At 39.3% G+C, this 9,988-nt stretch overlaps 1 pseudogene; it reads left to right on the forward strand.

The window, feature by feature from the left end:
- The first annotated feature begins 3,691 nt into the window (after positions 1 to 3,691).
- The window catches only part of LOC102859948, a 25,266-nt pseudogene continuing 18,969 nt past the window's right edge, over positions 3,692 to 9,988 (forward strand).

A 9,988-nucleotide genomic window follows, 5' to 3' on the forward strand; every position in this document is an offset into this window, starting at 1 on the left:
TTCTTAAGTCCTGGAGCAAATTCCATCTACCACTGGGTTGTTTCACAACTCGGAAGTTCACATGGAAGGTAGAGGTGAAGTAAGGAACTGCTTATGAGGTTTTGAAGGATATTCTTTTTCTTAACTCTTGCTCTGTATTCTCTTTATCACTGTAGAGAAATCCAACTTTTTTTTGTATGTTGATCTTGTATCCTGCTACTTTGCTGAATTGGTCAACTATGTCCAATAGTTTTCTTGCTGAGTGTTCAGTGTTTTCTAGGTATACTATCGTATCATCTGCATTGAGAGATAATTTTACCTCCTTTTTTGCCAATTTGGATACCTCTTATTTCCTTCTCTTGTCTTATTGCTATCACTAAGTCATCAAATGCAATGTTGAATAAGCGAGGTGAGAGTGGGCATCATTGCCTAGTTCCTATTCTTAAAGGGAATGCCTTTCACCACTCTCCATTGAGAACAATGTTGGATCTTGGGTTTGCAGAAATACTTTTTATTATGTTGAAGAAATTCCCCTCTAATCCTATTTTGTTGAGTGTGTTAGTCAGGAAAGGGTTTTGGATTTTGTCAAAGACCTTTTCTGCATCAATTGAGAGGATCATGTGGTTCTTGATCTTCGCTTTGTTAATGTGATGATTTGCATTAATTGTTTTCCTTATATTGAACCATCCTTGCATACCTGTTATAAATCTCACTTGGTCATGGTGAATTATTTCTTTGATGTATCATTGAATTCTCTTGGCCAGTATTTTATTCAGGATTTTTGCATCAATGTTCATGAGAGATATTGGCCTATCATTTACTATTTTGGTGATGTCCTTTCCTGGGTTTAGTATCGAGGATATGTGTACTTCATAGGATGAATCTGGGAGAATTCCATCTTTCTCTATTTCCTGAAATAGTTTGTGCAGAATTGGTGACAGTTCTCTGAATGTTTGATAAAATTCACTTGTAATACCATCTGGTCCAGGGATTTTATTTTTTTTTGGTTGGAAGTTGCTGTATTACCTTTTCAATGTCTTCTTTTGTAATGGGTCTGTTCAGATGTTCGATTTTGGTTGTGTTACCTTAGGTAGATTTTCATTTCTAGGTATTTGTCCATTTCCTCTAGGTTTTCATATTTGTTTGAGTAGAGTTTTCATAATACTCTAATGTTAGCTTTTTTATTTTAGTTGATTCTGTTGTGATGTTGCCTGACTCATCTCTTATTCAGATTTTTTTGTGTCTTCTCCTTCTTTTCCTTTGTGAGTTTTGCTAATGGTTTGTCGATTTTATTGACCTTTCCAAAGAACCAGTTCCTAGTTTTGTTGATAGTTTCAATTGTTTTTCAGATTTCTATTTCATTTATTTCTGCTCTAATTTTTATAAAATCAGGGTTTTTTAGAGGGTATTGGGTTTTCTTGCTGTTCTTTTTCAGTTTGCTGAAGATGTTGAGTTCGAGGGTCAATGGTCCATTTTTCCTGCTTTTTGATATGTTTGCTTATAAATTGACCTCTGATTACTGCTTTGGCTGTTTCCCAAAGGTTTTGGTAAGAGGTGTTTTCATTGTTATTTTTTTCAAGAAACTTTCTTATTTCATTTTTCATTTCTTCTAGTACCCAGTTATGTTCAAGCAATGTGTTGTTCAGCTTCCAAATGTATGAGTTATTTATCTTTTTCATATTATTAATTTCTAATTTTGTAGCATTATGGTCTGAAAATATGCTTTATATTATTCTATGTTTTTTAATTTATTGATGCTTGCCTTGTGACCTAGAATGTGATGTATTCTGGAGACCATTCCATGCACATTAGAGAAGAAGGTATACAGGGCTTTTGGGGGGTGCATTAGCCTATAAATATCTTTGAGGTCAACTTGCTGTATTGTGTGGTTTCATTGTTCAGTAACTTTGTTGAGTTTCTTTCTGATAGTCCTATCTTTTCTTGAGAGGGATGTATTGAATTCTCCAACAACTGTGGTAGTGTTGTCTATTTCCTTTTTCAGTTTTGTTAATGTTTGTTTTATGTATTTTGTAGGTCATTCATTTGGTGCATAGATATTTATTAGTTTTTTCCTCTTCTTCTATTGACCTTTTCAGCATTATGTAGTGACCTTCTTTTTCCTTCGTGATGGTTTTTACATTGACATTTATTTTATCAGAGATTAATATCACTACTCCTGCTTTTTTTCTGGTTACGATTTGCTTGGTATTTTTTTTTCCCTACCCTTATATTTTTAGTCTTTTTTATCTTCATTTTTCAGGTGTGTCTCTTTTGTGTGTGTGTGTGTGTGTGTGTGTGTGTGTGTGTGTGTGTGTGTGTCTTGCAGGCAACATATTGATGGATTTTGGTTTTTAACCAATCTGCTACTCTTTTTCTCTTCAGCAGTGCGTTTACACCATTCACATTCAGTATGATTATTGAGAGGAAAGGTTTTATTACTATCATCATGTTGTTATTTTTGGTGTTGTTGCCAGTTACTTTGGTCCATGGTGCTCTCTGTGGTACCTCTGTAAGAAAGACATATCTGAGTCTTTCCTGCAATGCTCGTCTTGATTTTACAGACTCTCTTAGGTTCTTTTCTTCTAGGAATATCTTGATCTCTCCTTCATATTTGATGGGTAATTTTGCTGGGTACAGTATTCTTGGTTGACAGTTGTATTCTTTGAGTGTTTGATATATGTCCTTCCACACTCTTCTTGCTTGCATGGTTTCTGCTGGGAAATCAGCACTTAATCTTATCTGTTCTCCTTTGTAGGTTACTCTTTGTTTCTCTCTTGCTGCTTTCAGGATTCTCTCCTTATCTTTGGTTGTGGCAAATTTAACTATGATATGCCTTGGTGTTTTTCTTTTGGGGTCTATTCTACAGGATGTTCACTCAGCTTCTTGAATATATATTCTCTCATTCTTCATTGTGCCTGGGAAGTTTTCCTCTGGTAATTCTTCCAAAAGTTTTTTGGTGTCTTTACTTGCTTCTGCCTGTTCTGGGATTCCAATGATGTGCATGTTATGTCTCTTGATGGTGCCCACATTATTCTTAGATTTTCTTCTTTTTCCTTCCTTTTTGATTCTGCTTTTTGCTCTAGCACGTCAGTGGTGACATTTCTATTTTCTATTTCACTGGTTCTCTGTTCTATCTCTTCAATTCTATTCATGTGTCCCTCCATCATGTTGACAGCATCTGAAACATTGGACCTCATATTTTGGATCATGGTTCCTTGTTTTTCCAGTGCCCCTAGTTCCTCATTTGTTCTCTCTACATTGTTCTGGATTGGTATTTTTTAGCTCCTCCTGATTTTTGTTCATAGTATCCTGTAATTCTGTAAGTTTGTCTTTCCTCCATTGAAAATATCCAATCATTGTTCTTTTACATTCTGTGTCAGAAAGTTTCATCAGACTTTCTGGCTTCAGGAAATCCACTGATACTGTGTTGCCCTTTGGGGATGACATGTTGCTTTGGTCTTGTGTAGTGTTTGGAATAGCTTGCTTTATTTGAGACTTTGATATGTTCTTGATCTGAAGACAATGCTCTAGAGATCAGTTGGGCAGCTACCCCACTTGTGTTTTTCTCTGAACTTCTGACTCCAGAGAAATGTCAGTTCAGAGCCTGTGACAGCTGCCACTTGTAGGTAAGAAAGGCCAAGGTGCTCCAGATTAAAGGCAAGTTGATTGACCAGACATGTAGGCACATGTGTGGAGCCTAATGGGGTAGGGCATGCATGAGGGTGGGGTGTTCACAAGGACAGGTCAACCACTTGGGGGACATCACTCAGACCTCAGCTGTCTGGATGTGCTTATGATTGGGGTCCCTATTCGAATTCCAGCTGTCAGTCTACCACCCAATGGGTTTTATTCAGAGGTCCCTGCTCAGTGGCACTTGCACAGGTGCCCTCACGCAGCAGCCCCTGCTCAAGAATGGTCCTGGGTCCAACGGGACCCCAAGAAGTCAAAGTCAAATTCCCACCAGTCCACTCGCCTCTTGCAGGTCTGCAGTGTCTATAAAAGTTCAGACAAATTACCACTGGCCCGCTCATTACTGGGCAGTAAGTGTGGGCCAAGGGCTCAGCCAAATTCCCACCAGTGAACTCACCGTTGGGTACTCTCCCAGGCAATTTGTGGTGTCCAAGAAAACCCAGTTAGGATCCTACTAGCCTTTTTCATGCCAGATCAGTCCCACTGCAGCTCAATTGGTGGTTTTGGTCGATGGCTGGATCCATGGTGTGGCTTTGTGTTCTGATTCAAAATCCTCCTGTCAAGGGCTGTTGGTAGGTCTCTGTGCTGTGTGAAGGACTCTCTGGTGGCCCTGGGATGTCTCAGCGGTGCAGGACTATGCCGCAGCCACCAGTGTGTGCCGGTGCTTCAGGGGCACAGAACTGTGGTGGGGGTGGTGTCACTGGGATGAGATGCTGTGGCAGGGATGGGGTGATGGGGGTGGGGGGTAGGGCTTGGATGACACTGGCAGTTAGGGGTTGCAGTCTGTTCCCAGATGTTAAGCTGACAAATCACCGGTCCTCAGCACATCAGACTCTCTTGCCTAATTTTTATAATTTCATTTCTTTTAGGGATTGTCATGTTTTCTTGCTGTTCTTTTTCAACTTGTTGGAGATTTTGGGTTAGATAATCAGTTATCGGTTTTTCTTCCCTTTTGATGTGCTTGCTTACTGCTTTGGCTGTTTTGCAGACATTGTTGTAAGTTGTGTTTTCATTCTCATTTGTTTCAAGAAAATGTGGTATTCCTTTTTTATTTTATCTATTACACAGTCATGTTCAAGCAGGGTGTTTTTTCAGCTTCTATATATAAGGGTTTTATGGGTTTTTTTTTCTTTATCTTCTTCTTGCTATTTCCTTCAATAGAAATCACTTGTTATGCATCAGAGAGTTGGGCAATGACTAGGGAGGATAGAAGGAGAATTGATGCCTTTGAGCAGTGGTGCTGGAGAAGAGTATTGAATGTACCACGGACTGCTAAGAAAATAGACAGGTTCAACATAGAGAGGGTTAAACCAGGCTACTCCTTGGAGGCAAGGATTCTGAGGCTTTGTCTGACGTACTTTGGACATGTTGCCAGGAGGGACAGGTCCTTGGAGAGGGACATCATGCTTGGGAGGGTGGAGGGACAGCGCAGGAGGGGAAGACCCTCTATGAGATGGATTGATTCAGTGACTGGGGTAATCAGGATTGGTGTGTTGGAGACAGTGCGACTGGCACAGGACAGAGCAGAGTTTAGAGCTGTTACTATGAGTCGCAAGTGACTTGAGGGCACATAATAACAACATCCTCTTCTTATTGATTTATAATTTTGTATGTGCTCTGAGAAAATGTTTTGTATTTTTTTTAATTTATTGAGGCCTGCTTTGTGACCTAAATCAGAATCTATTAAAAAGAATGTTCCATGTGTATTGGAGAAGAATGTATATTGAGCTTTTGGGGGGTGCATTTAGCCTGTGTATATAATGAGACCAAGTTGGTTGATTGGGTAGTTTAATTCCTCAGCACCTTTGTTGAGTTTCTTTCTTTTCTTGATGTCTGTTATGACTATCATGGTGTTGTCTATTTTTTTTTAGTTCCATTAATATTTGCTTCATGTATTTCATAGCTCTATCACTTGGTGCATATACTTATTATTGTTATGTCCTCTTGTTCTATTGAATCTAAGCATTATATAGTGACTTTCTTTGTCCTTTATGATGGGTTTTGTGCTAAAATATATTTTATCAGATTAATATTGCTTTTTTTTTCTGGTTGTCATTTGCTTAGTATATTTTTCCCCACCCTTTTTATTCTGTCCTTATCTTTACTTTTCAAACGTGTCTATTGTAGACAGCATATTAATGGGTTTTTTTTGTTTTTTATCCAAACTGCTACTCTTTTTCTCTTCGCTGGTGCATTTAGACCATTCATACTAAGTAGAATTTTTTAGAGGCAATGTTTTATTGTTATCATTTTGTTTGGTTTCTTTTGCTGTTTACATTCACCCATCCTTCTTTCTGTGGCAACTCTGTGAAGATGTCCTTTAGTGTTTTCTGCAACATTGGTCTTGTTTTTAGGACAAGAACTCCCATAGGTTCTGCTTTTCTGAGAATATCTTGATCTCTCCATCATATCTAATGGACAGTTTCACTGTGTATTCTTGGTTGACAGTTGTGTTTGTTGAGTGTTTGATTTCTTGCTCACATGTTTTCTTCTGAGAAATTAGCATTTAGCCTTATTTTCTAGCATTTGACACATTAGTGTCACAGTGTTCAGCTTCACAGTAACCATAAGATACCTCTGTATGGCAATTGGACACACCAGGGCTATATGACCTACAAGAATGTTTGACCAAAAACAATTAAGAACTGGCCCGAGGGCCTGCAGCCCTCAGGCCCTACGGTATTTTACCATTCCAGCATGCCCAAACGCTGGCAAACTCTGGGCCAGAGACCGCTAACTCATCTAGCAAGTCTGCTCGGCAGCCTCCCACTTGGAGCAAACAGAAAGTCAACAAACGCCCCAGCGTTCCCAACGACTTGCCTCTCTCTCTCTTTCAGGCTCCAGAGGCCACATGCATCCATCCAGCTGACAATGAAACTCCAGAGAGACCCTCACCCCTATCCTCTAGGCTTGGGGAACATTTCAGTATTTTACCATTCCAGCATGCCCAAACGCTGGCAAACTCTGGTTTAGATATAGATACAAATATAGATATAGATGATAGAGGTAGTGATATATTATGTTCCTCTTGGCTTTTGCTTATAGAATCCTTCAATTCTTCAAATTTTTCTTTCAACCATTGAAAATATTTAATCATTGTTATTTTGAATTCTGTATTAGAAAGTTCCATCATGCTTTGCGAAATCCATTGATTCTGTGTTTGGATCACTTTTTTGGGAGTGTCATCTTGCTTTGGTTTGTGTAGTGTGTAGTTTGTGTAGTCTACTTCTTCCATGTTATTGCTGTGATAGAATTTTTCTTGTTTGAGACCCTAGCAGGGACTTAGTCTGAGGACCTTGGCTTGGGAGATCTTTGCTCCATAGAAGGGAAGGGCATCTAATCCTGCCTTAATTTCTCACTGGTCCCTTGGCTCACAGAAAGACTTGGTTCAGGAGAGGAGCTCAACACTTCATTAAGGAAGAGGAGGTCAAATCAGCCTATCTGTAATCCTTCCTCTCAGATCCTGTGGCAAAGTTCATTGGATCCAGGGTTGGGGGAGCACTCCTTCTGGTCCTTTCTCTCTGGTCTCACAGCTAAGTTCTCTGAGTTGGGAGGCTTGTTTTCTGATTATTTCCCCCTATCCTGAAGTCTTTTGTACTCCTTGACTTGTGGAATGGTGTGGCCAACCTCCCTGATGGCATCTTTCACTACTCTCTCTATCAGTTCTGGAGGAAAGATCTTGTCTCTGATCTTCTATTCCAGGGCATTATTCTGTAGCTGCTGGTTTCTGGAGACTTCCAGCTAAGGGGTGCTGCTGTCACAGCAGAATAATGTTCCAGGCATTATTGATGTTTTAGCTAAATCCTGAATGTTGATGTTCCTGCCCTGGCCTGATGGCCACAGGACCCAGGGAACAAAGCAGAGCAGAGAGTAAAAGGGGAGGTTCTACATCTGCTGGATGTCAGCCCTTGTGCAAGTGGTACAGGGACAGCTGGAATGTGGTTAGGAACTGAGAGTGGAGTCAGCTAATTAATATGGTATCTGGCTGAGATACTGTCTGGGCAAGCAGTGGTCAAAGTGGAACAGAGGGTAAAAAGAGAAGTTTGGCATCTGCTGGACTGAAGCTCTCCTTCATATTTTTTTAAGGACTATTTCACTAGATACAGTCAGTATTTTTGGTTGGTAATTCTTTTCATTCAGTTTTTTTGTATATGCCATCCCAGTGTCTTCTTGCTTACATGGTTTCTGCTGAGAAATAAGAACTTAATCTAATTAGTTCTCTTTTGTAGGTAATTATATTTTTCTCAAATTTCTTTAAGTATTCCCTCTTTGATTATAGAAAATTTTTATATGATATTACTCAACATTTTCTTTTGTTATCTATTTTGTTTGAGGGAGCTCTGGTAACTTAGTGGTAAGAGGCATGTAGTTTGGATCCGCCAACTCCTCTGTGGTGAAAAGATGGACAGTCTCTTCTCATGCAAGTAACTGCCTCTGAAAACCTACTGGAAGGTGAGTGATGAGTTGGTTCTATCTTGACAGCACAAAACAATATTCCTTTTGAATATGGCTTAGCTTCTTGAATGAATATTTTCTCACTTTTCATGATACCTACAAAGTCTTCTTTTAATATCTCTTCCACTATTTTCTCAGTGCTTTATCTATTGTTATGGAATTCAAATCACATGCATGTTATTTCTCTTTATGTCATTCCATATAATTCTTATATTTTTGTTCCATCTTGGTTTTTCTTCTAGGATATCATCATTCAGAATCTTGGGCTTTTTTTTGGTCTCATTGAGTCTGTGTTCCATTTCTTCTATTCTCAGCTTTTTCATCACTCTCACATACTTATAGTTTCTGTAATGTCAGTCTTGTTACTCTGGATGGCATTTACATGTGTTTTCTATTGCTGATAGTATCCCATTTGTTGTATATACTTTGTTTTACAATGATTTAATTACTTTTACTCTTTGCTTGTGGCAGCAACTCTTTCTTTCATTGTGTTTAATTTCTAGAGCATGAGTTTTTAGAATTCCACATTAGAATATTTCTTTGGTCTTCATTGGCTCTGTGATGTGGTCTCCTTTTTTTGGGAGAAGTCTTGTTTTATGTTTTGATATTTTTGTTGTTGTTTTCTTTTGTTTATTTGTTGGTTTGTGGTATTCAATACTACCATCTTTGTGATAGATGGCAAACAGATTGAGATTGTTAACTTCAGCTTGCTTGTATTCACAATCAACACTCTTGCTACCAGCAATTAGGAAATCCAAAGACAAATTGCATTGGAAAAGTCTGTTGTCAGGGACCTCTCTAGAGATCAGACTGTTAGTCTTGAGATAAGGTGCATCTGATATAGATAATGGTCTTCACAGTTACTTGCTATACATTAGAGAGCTGGAAAATAACTAAGGACAATAGAAGAAGGATCAAAGACTTTTGAGTTGTGGAGCTGGAGAAGAAGGACTGTTGAACATACCATGGGCTGCCAGGAGAACAAACAGTTATCTCCTAGAGAGAGTGAAACCAAACTTCTCCCTGTAATCAAGGATTTTGAAGCTCTGTTTCAGATACTTCGAGGATGAGGACAGGAGGTTGAAGGGCATAATGCTTGGAAGGGTGAAGGGACAGCACAGAAGAGGAAGACCCAAGATGAGATGGCTTGACTCAGTGACTAGAGAATTGGAATTAGGTCTGTCTGAAACAGTGAGATTGGCTCAGGATAGGGCAGGGTTCAGAGTTATGAGTCACAGGTGACTTCATGGCACATAGCAACATAGCATTGCTTCCAGGAGTAGGAAGCTCTGGTGGCCTACTGTTCAAAATCTGTGCTGCAATCCTGAAGCCACACAATTCAAATCTGCCAGGTGCTCCATGGGAGAAAGATGAATAATCTCCTCCCATGTGATTAATTGTCTCTGAAAACACTCTGGAGGGTCAGCTATGAGTCATTTATGACTCAATGTTTCACAACCGCAAAACTGTTTCCAGAGCATTGTGTGGTTTTCTTCTTGGTGTATGTCTTGCAACTTTTGATGTGTTCTGTACCTATCTGTTCCTTTTTGTGTAACGATGGGGTTATTAGTGTTTGCAGTCTTTTCCTCATTCTGTTCTCTCTCAGTAGATAGACTCTTTGAATCTCTGTGTTAGAGACTGTCTTTCTTAAACTGAGGTCTACTGCAGTGTCAATTGGTGAGATAGGACCAAAGAGCCTACTCCTGGCAATTGATGTGGGCTTGTCTTTTAAAGCCAACCAGCTAATATCTGCCATTGTCCCCATGATCAATGGGGTTAGTTTTGTTTGTTTATGCTTTTTAGGTTTGTTTGTTTGCCTGATTGCTCGCTTGTTTGTTTGTGTGTGTGTGTGTGTGTGTGTGTG

Source organism: Elephantulus edwardii, unplaced genomic scaffold, assembly GCF_000299155.1.
Source record: "Elephantulus edwardii isolate Elephantulus edwardi_28Jun2011 unplaced genomic scaffold, EleEdw1.0 scaffold00298, whole genome shotgun sequence".
Taxonomy (NCBI): domain Eukaryota; kingdom Metazoa; phylum Chordata; class Mammalia; order Macroscelidea; family Macroscelididae; genus Elephantulus; species Elephantulus edwardii.